Source organism: Psammomys obesus, unplaced genomic scaffold (assembly GCF_907164565.1).
Source record: "Psammomys obesus unplaced genomic scaffold, mPsaObe1.curated_primary_1811, whole genome shotgun sequence".
In the NCBI taxonomy this organism is placed as follows: domain Eukaryota; kingdom Metazoa; phylum Chordata; class Mammalia; order Rodentia; family Muridae; genus Psammomys; species Psammomys obesus.
Window position 1 is genome coordinate 7,699,850 of NW_026585689.1, and position 12,317 is coordinate 7,712,166.

The following is a 12,317-nucleotide window of genomic DNA, read 5'->3' on the forward strand; positions in this document are numbered from 1 at the left end:
CTTCATTCAAGAAGTCACTTTTGCTCCATTAAAGGAGACACTAGGAAGCAAGTAAATATGCTCTTTTTATCGCTTGTGTCCATAGACTTCTTGGAGGCATTCGCTCTCTACCACTCTCTTTGTATGCTTGGTAGCTGTTCTTTACATGGAACAATGCAGGAATCCAAATGTCTCTGCCTCCCAACTGTGGATATTTACATTTAATCACTTTGATAAATGGATTTTAGAATGTGATTGGTGGAGAAGATTTGTAGAAGGACTGGTGGAGGATAAGCTGTAGTTTTGGGTGAAGGTGGATGATCTGGTTTCCTCTTGAAAAGTTTTGGATTGCTGTTGTGATGGTAGTGACACAGAAGGTGTCTCAAATAAATTTTCACCTTCTTTCATGTGGTTGTGTTGACAATAATCATTTTTATTAATTTCATGACAAATTTAAGAACTAAAAACAGTATGTCAATTATATTCTAATTCCTAATTATTTCTTATTAATGGCACTCATTGATTGCTATCACATTTTTTGTTAGGTCAGTTTTGTTAACTGGCAGCTGACTCATTTTGGTTATTGTTTTATTTCTTAACATTTTTCTTAGTTAGTGTATGAACACTTTATATAGTTAACATTACCCAATATTCCTCTTTTTTATTTCTTACTATTTTGACAATTGAACAATCTAATTATGAAAATTTCAAAACTCTATTATATGCCTTTTCAATTTTATTAAATTTCTACACAGTGAAAAGATTTCAGAAATACTATTTTAAAGGAAAACTATGACTATTTAATCTTTATAACTTGATTTTACAATATATCTATGAATGCTTTTGATTCATTGATCATGATTTATTGAAAAATCTTATTCTTAGCAATTACTGATAAATTTTCTTTCTCATAGCTAATATGTGCATCTATAATAAATTTGTGTATTTTGCAAACTCATGTAACTATTTTTCTTGATTTTTGTTCTTTCTTTTTTTGAACAAGCTTCCCAGCACAATCTTAAGCAGTATTGGCTCTATTAACCCTTTAGCTAATCTGTTTTTCTCCCAGAACACATATCAGAGATATTTGCACTTCATAGCTTTCCCTCTTCCAGCTGAATCTGCCTCTTCTTTCCTGATGTTACCTGGACATCTCCTGCAGCTGAATTCCCCAATCCTATTTTCACTTGTCCTTCCTTGGCTGGCAGGAAGTTTGTTTTCTCCCCTGCTCAGTCATTGGCTGTAAGCTGCTTTATTGGCATATCAGGGGACAATTGGGGAGCAGTGTTGATACAACATTGAGACGGGAGATTCTCAGAATAAGGATTACAACCACATATGTTTTTTTTTTTTGAATTTTATTTTTTTCTTATCAGTTACATTTTATTAACTCTGTATCCCAGCCATGTCCCGATCCCTCAGTCCCTCCCAGTCCCTCCCTCCCTCATCTCCACCGTGCCCCTTGCCAAGTCCACTGATAGGGGGGACCTCCTCCCCATTCATCTGATCCTGTTTTATCAGGTATCTTCAGGACTGGCTGCAAGGATCTCCTCTGTGGCCTAACAGGACTGCTCCTCCCTTGGGGGGTGGGGAGGCCAAGAAGCCAGTCATTGAGTTCCTGTTAGAAATAGTCCTTGTTCCAATCACTATGGGAAGCCAATTGATTACTGAGCTACCACAGGCTACATCTGAGTAGAGGTTCTAGGTTATATTCATACATGGTCCTTGGTTGCATGTCAGTCTTAGAAAAGACCCTGTGCCCAGATATATTTGGTCCTTGTGGAGCTCTTCTCCTTTCCTCATCAGACTAACTCACCTTCTTTCTTATGATTCCCTGTACTCTGCCAAAGGTTTGGTCATGAGTCTTTGCTTTGAAAACACTGCTAGTTAGAGTCTTTCAAATGCACTCAGTAGACTCCTGTTATATTTAATGCGCACCCCATCTGTCTTTCTAAACGAGGATTGATCATCTTAACCCATGTCTGCTCTCTTGATTATCTTTTTTAGGTGTATAGATTTCATTATGTTTATCATATCTTATAGGTCTATATAAGTGAGTATATACCATGTTTGTCTTTCTCCTTCTGGGATATTTCACTCAGGATGATCTTTTCTAGATCCCACCATTTGCCTGCAAATTTCATGATTTCCTCCTTTTTGATTGCTGAGTAGTATTCCATTGTGTAAAGATACCACAATTTCTGTACCCATTCCTCCGTTGATGGACATCTGGGTTGTTTCCAGGTTCGGCCTATTACAAATAATGCTGCTATAAACATGGTTGAGCAAATATCCCTTTTGTGTACTTGAGCAAACTTTGGGTATATACCTAGCAGTGGTATAGGTGGGTCTTGAGGAAGCACTATTCCTAATTGTCTTAGAAAGCGCCAGATAGATTTCCAGAGTGGTTGTATCAGTTTACATTCCCACCAGCAGTGGAGGAGGGTTCCCCTTTCTCCACAACCTCTCCAGCATGTGTTGTCCCTTGAGTTTTTCATCTTGGCCATTCTGATGGGTGTAAGGTGATACCTCAGGGTCGTTTTGATTTGCATTTCCCTGATGGCTAATGAGGCTGAGCATTTCTTTAAGTGTTTCTCTGCCATTCGATATTCCCCTGTCAAGAATTCTCTGTTTAGCTCTGTTCCCCATTTTTTTTTTAATGGATTACTTGGTTTGCTGCTTTTCAGCTTCTTTAGTTCTTTGTATATACACGATATTAGTCCTCTGTCAGATAAAGGGTTAGTGAAGATTCTTTCCCAATCGATAGGCAGGCGTTTTGTTTTGATGACAATATCCTTTGCTTTACAGAAGCTTTTCAGTTTCATGAGGTCCCATTTATTGATTGTTGCTCTTAGAGCCTGTGCTGTTGGTGTTCTGTTCAGGAAGTTGTCTCCTGTGCCAATGAGTTCTAGGCTGTTCCCCACTTTTTCTTCTAACAGATTTAGAGTATCTGGTTTTATGTTGAGGTCTTTGATCCACTTGGACTTTAGTTTTGTGCAGGGTGATAAATATAGATCTATTTTCATTTCTCTGCATGTGGACATCCAGTTGGACCAGCACCATTTATTGAAGATGCTGTCTTTTTTCCATTGAATGGTTTTGGCTTCTTTGTCAAAAATCGAGTATTCATAGGGGTGTGGGTTTATTTCTGGGTCTTCTATGCGGTTCCATTGATCCTCCTTTCAGTTTTTGTGCCAATACCATGCAGTTTTTATTACTATTGCTCTGTAGTATAACTGGAGATCGGGGATAGATATACCTCCAGATGATCTGTTGTTATACAGGATTGTTTTGGAGATTCTAGGTTTTTTGTTTCTCCATATGAAGCTGAGAATCTTTTTTTCAAGGTCTCTAAAGAATTGCTTTGGTATTTTGATGGGAATCGCATTGAATCTGTAGATTGCTTTTGGCAGGATGACCATTTTCACAATGTTAATCCTACCAATCCATGAGCACGGGAGATCTTTCCATCTTCTGAGATCTTCTTCAATTTCTTTCTTCAGAGACTTGAAGTTTTTCTCAAACAGGTCTTTCACTTGCTTGGTTAGTGTCACCCCAAGGTACTTTATGTTATTAGTGGCTATTGTGAAGGGTGTTGTTTCCCTAATTTCTTTCTCGGCCATTTTGTCTTTGGTGTACAGGAGGGCTTCTGATTTTTTTGAGTTGATTTTGTATCCTGCCACTTTGCTGAAGGTGTCTATCAGCTGGAGGAGTTCTCTGGTTGAATTTTTGGGGGCGCTCATATATACTATCATATCATCTGCGAATAGTGACACTTTGATCTCTTCCTTTCCGATTTGTGTCCCCTTGATCTTCTTTAGTTCTTATTGCTCTGGCTAGGATTTCAAGTACTATGTTGAAGAGGTAGGGAGAGAGTGGGCAGCCTTGTCTTGTCCCTGATTTCAGTGGGATTGCTTTAAGTTTCTCTCCATTGAGTTTGAGGTTGGCTATAGGCTTGCTGTATATTGCCTTTACTATCTTTAGGTATGTGCCTTGTATCCCTGATCTCTCCAAGACTTTAAACATGAATGGGTGTTGGACTTTGTCAAATGCTTTTTCAGCATCTAAGGAGATGATCATGTGGTTTTTCTCCTTCAGTTTGTTTATGTGGTGGATTACATTGATGGATTTCCATATGTTGAACCACCCTTGCATGCTTGGGATGAAGCCTACTTGATCGTGGTGGATGATATCTTTGATGTGTTCTTGGATTCAATTTCCAAGTATTTTATTGAGTATTTTTGCGTCAATGTTCATAAGAGAAATAGGTCTGAAGTTCTCTTTTTTTGTTGGGTCTTTGTGTGGTTTAGGTATCAGGGTGACTGTTGCTTCATAGAATGAGTTTGGTAATGTACCTTCTGTTTCTATTTTGTGGAATAGTTTGAGGAGAATTGGTGTGAGCACTTCTTTGAAGGTCTGGTAGAATTCCGCGATGAAACCATCTGGCCCAGGGCTTTTTTTGGAGGGGAGACTGTGAATGACTGCTTCAATTTCCTTGGGAGATATAGGGCTGTTCAGTCTTTCTATCTGATCTTGACTTAATGTTTGAAGATGGAATCTATCAAGAAAATTGTCTATTTCATTTACGTTTTCAAATTTTGTGGCATATAGGCTTTTGTAGTATGACCTAATGATTGTTTGAATTTCCTCTGTGTTTGTAGTTATGTCACCCTTTTCATCTCTGATTTTGTTGATTTGGATAGATTCTCTCTGCTTTTTAGTTAGTTTGGCTAAGGGATTGTCTATCTTGTTGATTTTCTCAAAGAACCAGCTTTTTGATTCATTGATTCTTTGAATAGTTTTATTTGTTTCTAATTGATTGATTTCAGCCCTGAGTTTGATTATTTCCAGCCTTCTGCTCCTCTTGTGTGTATCTGCTTCTTTTTGTCTAGGGTTTTCAGTTGGGCCATTAAGTTGTTTGTATGTGCTGTTACAAATTTCTTCTTGCAGGCACTTAGTGCTATAAATTTTCCCCTGAGCACTGCTTTCAATGTGTCACATAAATTTGGGTATGTGGTGCCTTCATTTTCATTGAATTCTAGGAAGTCTTTAATTTCTTTCTTTATTTCTTCCTTAACCCAGCTGTCGTTGAGTAACAGGTTGTTCAGTTTCCATGTACGTGTAGGCTGTTTGTTATTTCTGTTGTTGTTGAGGTCCAGCTTAAGTCCATGGTGGTCAGATAGAATACAAGGGATTATTTCAATCTTTTTGTATCTGTTGAGGCTTTCTTTATGACCAACTATATGGTCTATTTTGGAGAAGGTTCCATGCAGTGCTGAAAAGAAGGTATAGTCTTTTAAGTTTGGATGAAAAGATCTGTAGACTTCTATTAGGTCCATTTGATTTAGGGTCTCTGTAAGTGTTTTTATTTCCCTATATGTTTTCTGTCTAGTTGATCTATCCCTTGGTGAGAGTGGAGTGTTGAAGTCTCCCACTATTAGGGTTTTATGATCAATGTGTGATTTAAGCTTTAATATTGTTTCATTTACGAATGTAGGTGCTCTTGTATTTGGGGCATAGATATTCAAAATTGTGATGTCCTCTTGGTGGATTTTTCCTTTGATGAGAATATAGTGGCCGTCCTTATCTTTTTTGATTAACTTGGGTTGAAAGTCTATTTTATTAGATATTAGGATGGCTACTCCCGCTTGTTTTCTGGAACCATTTGCTTGAAAGACATTTTTCCAGCCCTTTACTCTGAGGTAGTGTTTATCTTTGTTGCATAGGTGTGTTTCTTGGATGCAACAGAATGTTGGATCCTGTTTCCGCAACCATTCTGTTAGTCTGTGTCTTTTAATTGGGGAGTTGAGTCCGTTGATGTTGATAGAAACTAGTGACCAACAATTGTTACTTATTTTAGATGTGGTGTTGGTGGTGTCACTGAGTTTCATTGCTTGTCTTCTTTTGGTTTTTTTGTTGTGTAGTTATCTATTTCCTCTGTTTCCTTCAATGTAGTTGTTTTCTTTGGTTTGGAGTTTCCCTTCTAGTAACTTCTGTAAAGCTGGGTTACTCTGTAGATATTGTTTAAATTTGGTTTTGTCTTGGAATATCTTGAATTCTCCGTCTATGTTGATTGAAAGTTTTGCTGGGTATAGTAGTCTGGGTTGGAATCTGTGGTCCCTTAAGGACTGTATGATTTCTGTCCAGGCCCTTCTGGCTTTCATAGTTTCTGTTGAGAAATCTGGTGTGATTCTGATAGGTCTACCTTCATATGTTACTTGGCCTTTTTCCCTTGCTGCTTTTAGAATTTTTTCTTTGTTTTGTAGGTTCAGTGTTTTGACTATGATGTGACGTGAAGAATTTCTTTTCTGGTCTAGTCTACTTGGTGTTCTGTAGGCCTCTTGTATGTTTATGGCCATCTCCTTCTTTAAGTTGGGAAAGTTTTCTTCTATAATTTTCTTGAAAATATTTTCTGGACCTTGGAGCCTGATGTCTTCTTTTTCTTCTACTCCTATTATTCTTAGGTTTTGTCTTTTCATGGTGTCCTTGATTTCTTGGATGTTTTGTGTTTGGAACTTTTCTGATTTTATTTTTTCTTTGAGAGATGTGTCAATTTCCGCAAGTGTATCTTTGGCTCCTGAGATTCTTTCTTCCATCTCTTGTATTCTGTTGGTGATGCTTACCTTTGTATTGCCTGATCTTTTCTCTATGTTCTGCAGCTCCTGGTTTTTCTCTATTTGTGTTTTCTTTATTGATTCTAATTCTGTTTTCATGTCTTGCACCATTTCCTTCATCTGTTTGAATGTGGAGTCCTGCTTTTCAATGACGGCTTATGTATTTTTGTCAGTTTCCTCTCTATGTATCACTAATTGTGCCTCTACTTCTTTGGGTATAATTGCCTGTATTTCTATGAGAGCTTTGTTTATTTCTTCTTTATTTGCCTTCATTTGTGTGGACATTTCTTTGAGAGCTTTGTGCATTTCTTCGCTGTTTGCCTCAATTTTCGTGGTCATTTCTCTCAGAGCATGATTTGTTTCCTCTTGGTTAGTCTCGATTTCTTTGGTTATTTCTCTGAGGGCTTTGTTCATTTCATCTTTATGGGCCTCTAATAGCTGTAGAAACATAGTTTTGAGGTCATTTTCTTGTATATCTTTTGAATTGAAGTGTCCATTGTTTTGTGAGGTTGCTGGTGAGGTCATTATGTCCTGATTTTTGTTGGGAGTGTTCTTACGTCTGCCTCTAGCCATCTGGTTATTTATAATCCTCACTGGTTGTTCCTCGAGATTGTAGTTTGGGCTATGATCCTCTCTTTCTGTTTTCTGGACTGTTTTTTCAGGAAGATGAGAGAGGTTCACTGCTTTGGGAGTGTGCGCTGTGTTTTCAGTTTTGCCTAAGTAAGGAATGTGACGCTGGTGCGATTTGCATGCACTTTTAGTGGGCGCAGTGTGCATGCGCAGATTCTCTGACTATTGCAGTGGCCTGCAAGCCACTATTACGCAGTTCTGACTGAGATCCAGGGACTGTTTGCCTGGATTACCCTGGTGGACCCGCAAGGCAGAAGCTTCAGTGTTGGGGTCCCTATCCCAAGAATCCCTATGATGCCCACACTAGGAGTTTGGGTGGCAGGGATCTCATCTGGTTGCCTTTGTGGAGAGGCTCTGGGTCTGGGGCAATCTCTCCCTAGAAGGCTCACTCACTCTCTTGCAGGACCAGTTGGAATGCATAGGAGTTCCCCTTGCTCACTACTCTCTGTTTTGGTCCTGCTGCGGAAGTGCATGGGTAGGCTAACAGTCAGCTCTGTGACACTGTGGCCGCAGGACTCGGTGTCCACCTTTCCTGTGTGCTGCCTCTTTGTCCTTTCCCTCTGCCAGGAGGGGTTATGTTGACTGGTCCCTGGGTGGCGTGGGAAAGAGTTAGGATGAGTGTACTCAATCCCAGATCCCGGGCCCAGATCTCTCTGCCAGAAGCAGCCTAGCGGTAGAATCTATGTTTGCTGATCCCAAGAGAGTACCGGGTAGGTTTGAGTGTCCTCAGATCCAGAGCTTGGGTTTCTCTGCTAGGGGCCGCTGGGTGAGCTGGAGAGAGGGTGCTGTGTCCTTGGCAGGCTCCCTCTCTGTCCTTCCCCTCTGACCTTCTCCTCTGCTAGGGCAAGCTTATGGAGATGCTCTCAGGGGAGTGCCAGCAGGGGTTGGGACTTCTCAGTAGGATACTGAACCCTGAGCAGGTGTTTCTCTGCCAGGGGTCGGGGGGTGGGGGCTCCAGTGATAGAACTTGCTGCTAGACCTTATTGTGCTAGACCCAGGAGAATCTCAGGACGTGTAGAATGACCACAGTCCCAGATCCTGAGCTGTAGTTTGTTTGCTAGGAGTGGCAGGCAGCACTGGAGTTCCGGCACTGTGAAGCCGCTGTGTGCCTCTTTATCCTTCTGCTCTGCTGTGGCAGGGTGATGGCGGCGTTTGGGGGAGTGCCCGAAAGGATTGGGTTTTCTCAGCCCCGATCTCGATTGGGGTACAGACAATGTGGTCTGTGGCAGATTCTGCTGGATGCCTCCTGCCTCCTCCGAAAGAGGGAGTAGGGATTTTGAGCTGGGCGCGCAGCTGCTATCTTCCCGTGGTGGGAGCTCAGTTGTGATGACGGCAGGTACCCGCCGTGGTGGGAGAGACCTTCCAGGGAAAGACTGGGTGACCCGTGACCAGTCTGGCAACTTTCCTTCCCCGTGGGGTTTTTTTTGCGACTGGGACTCCTAGCCTCAGACACCCTTGTGCCCACCAATCAGCCTGGGAAAGTGATGGGCACAAGCAGGCTTGCGGCACCAGCCTGGAGACCCAAAGCCTACGTTAGCCGGGTTCTCTTCCAGGTTCTGGCTGGGCAGCCGAGAGTGGACCCGACCGATTCCCACGCCTTGGGAGCCTCCCCTCACCTGGGAAACAGGATCGATAGCTATTCTTTTAGGGCCCAGAGTTCAGTCTCCTGGTCGCTGCACGGAGTGTGTTGTCCCGCTTCTCAGACAAGGTGTTCTCCAGGTGCTGCCATCTTGGCCCCCTCCTACAACCAGATATGTGGGGAATAAAAATCAACATTTGAATTATACAATAAATTTATGCTACTTATGTATGTTTTTCTTGCATATATATATATATATATATATATATATATATATGTAAATCACATGTATGTCTGATGGCCACAGAGGTCAGAAGGTTCCCACCAGCAATGGAGGAGGCTTCTTTTTACTCAACATCCTCTACAGCATGTGTTGTCATTTTAGTTTTTGGTCTGAGACATTCTGATGGGCGTGAGGTAGAATCTCAGAGTTGTTTTGATTTGCATTTCCCTTATGACTATGGACACTGAGCATTTCATTATATTTATTTGTTTATTTATTTTTACAGTTTATTCCTTGTATATCCTGATTGCAGCCCATACTTCAACTCCTCCCAACCTTACCCTCTCCCCCCGATCCACTTTTCCTAGTTCACTGAAAGGGAGAGTTCTCCTCACCTGCCTACTGCCCAAGTTTATCAAGTTGACTCAGGAGTGCCAGGATCCTCTTCCTTTGAGGCAAGACAGTACTGCCAGGGACAAGTTATTGAAGAGTAGGCAACATAGTTCAAGACAGAAGCAGCCCCTGCTCCCCTTACTTGGTCACCTATATGAAGAATGAGCTGCCTATTGGATACATCTAGGTCTTCTCTATGTATGGTCCTTGGTTGATGCATCAGTCTAGGCTGGTCCCCTGGACTCAAATTTTTTTAGCTTTCTTGGTCTCCTTGTTGGGCTCCTATCCCCTCGAGGTCCTTCTATCCCCCACCCGTGGGCCCATAAGATTCCCAGCACTCTGCCCAAAGTTTGGCTGTGAGTCTCAGAATCTGCTTTGATTCTCTGTTGGATGGAACCTTTCAGAGGACATTCGATAGTAGACTCCCATCCTGTTCCCTCTCTTCCACTCCTTCTGGTGTCTATCCTTGTTACCACTTGAATGAGATTTAAGCATCCTCCCTAGGGTCATCCTTCATGTTTGGCTTCTTTATGTCTATAGATGGCTGTCCTCTATTATATGTCTGATATCCGCTTATAACTGAGTATATAGCATACATGGCTTTCTGTTTTTCTGGGATATCTCACTCAGGGTGATTTTTCTAGATCCATCCTTTTGCTTGCAAATTTCATGATTTTCTTGTTTTTAATTACTGAATAGTATTCCATTGTGTAAATGTACCACAATTTATGTACTCATTCCTAGTTGAGGGACACTGTTTCCAGATTCTGGCTATTATCAATACACCTGCTATGAACATAGTCGAGCAAATGTCTTTGTTGAATTGTGTGGAGCATCTTTCGGGTATACGACTAGGAGTGGCATAGCGGTATCTTGAGGTAGCTCTATTCCCAATATTTTGAGAAAATGCCAGAATGATTTCCAAAGTGGTTTTTGCAAGTTTGCACTCTGGCCAGCAAAGGAAGAGGGTTCCCCTTTCTTCACATCCTCCACAGCATGTGTTGCTACTTGAGTATTTGATCTTAGTCATTCTGTTGGTTATAAGATAGAATCTCAGAGCCGTTTTGATTTGCATTTCCCTGATGGTTAAGAATTTTGAGTATTTCTTTAAGTATTTCTCTGCCATTCTCTACCATTTGATATTCCTCTCTTGAGAATTCTGTTTAGCTTGTACCCCATTTTTAATTGGATTATTTGAATTGTTGGTATGTAATTACTTGAGTTATTTAGATAGTCTGGATATTAGTCCTTTGTCAGATGTATGGTTGGTAAAAATCTTTTTCCCAATCTGTAGGTTGTTGTTTTGTTCTGTTGACCCTGTCCTTTGCTTTACAGAAGCTTTTCTGTTTCATCTATTTATTGTCAATGATAGCTCTTGGTGTTCTGTTTAGGAAGTTGGCTCTTGTGCAAATGAGTTCAAGATTCTTCCCTACTTTTTTTTTTCTAACACATTTAGTGTATCTGGTCTTATGTTGAGGTCTTTGATCCTCTTGGACTTTACTTTGTGCAGGGTTAAAAATATGGGTTTCTTTGCATTTTTCTACAGGTAGACATCCATGTAGATCAGCACCATCTGTTGGAGACAAATGTATGGTTTTGGCATATTTTTCAAAAATGAGATGTCTGTAGGTGTGTGTGTTAATTTCTGGGTCTTTGTTTTTATTCCATTGATTCTTCAGTCTATTTCTATGCCAGTACCATGACATTTTTATTACTGTTACTCTTGTAGTACAGCTTGAGATCAGGAATGGAGATACATCCAGAAATTCTTGGACTATTTTAGTTATTATTAGTTTTTTGTTTTTCTATATAAAGGTGAGAATTGTTCTTTTAAGGTCTATAAAAATTTTGCTGATAGTTTGATGTAAATTTCATTGGATCTGTAGGTTCTTTTTGTAGGATGGCATTTTAACTGTGTTAATCCTACCGATCCATGAGCATAGGAGATCATTTCATTTTCTGTTTTCTTCTTCAATTTCTTTCTTGAAAAATTTGAAGTCCTTTTCTAAAAGTCTTTCACTTGGTTGGTTAGAATTACACCAAGGTACTTTATGTTATTTGTGGCTATTGTGAAGGGTGTTGTTTCCCTAATTTCTTTCTCAACCCATTTGTCCTTTGTATACAGGAGAGCTACTGTTTTGTTTTTGTTGTTGTTGTTGTTTTATTTTTTGTTTTTTTTTGTTTGTTTTTGTTTTCTTTTTAGTTAATTTTATATCTAGCCACTTTGATGAAGGTGTTTATCAATTGTACAAGTTTTCTAGTAGAATTTTTGGGGTTACTCATGTATACTATGATAACATCTGCAAATAGTGATACTTTGACGTTTTCCTTTCCAATTTCTACCCCCTTGATCTCCTTCAATTGTCTTATTGCTCTAGCTAGGACTTCAAGTACAATTTGGTTTTTGGACTTTAACTTTGTACTTGTAATTCATATGCAATATAAGCTAAAAAATCACTTTAGCACTTAGGACTGCTTTTTGCTATTTCAGAAGATTCAAGTCAGCAGCTCTCATATCAGGCCATTCGCAAACATTTATAACTACAGCTCCAAGAGACTCCAGTGCCACTGGTATCTGTTGAAACCAGCACTTCTGTGCAAGCACACACACACACATACACACACTCACACACTCAATTTTTAAAATAAAATCTTAAATAAAAACAGAAAAAAATCTTTCAATTTGTCCAATATGTATTTACTTTTAGGATAAAAATATGCTTCTTGTATTAATTATAATTTTTTCAGTTTATGGGAAAGTATTTGTTTCTTTTAAAAGTGTAGTGTTGTGAGCAGAACGGTTTTCTCTTTATGACCCGCAACCCAAGGAAGAAATGAATTCTGAGGCTTTCATGAAGGCTAATCACAATTAATTTTTATAGGGACTTCAGTTACTACA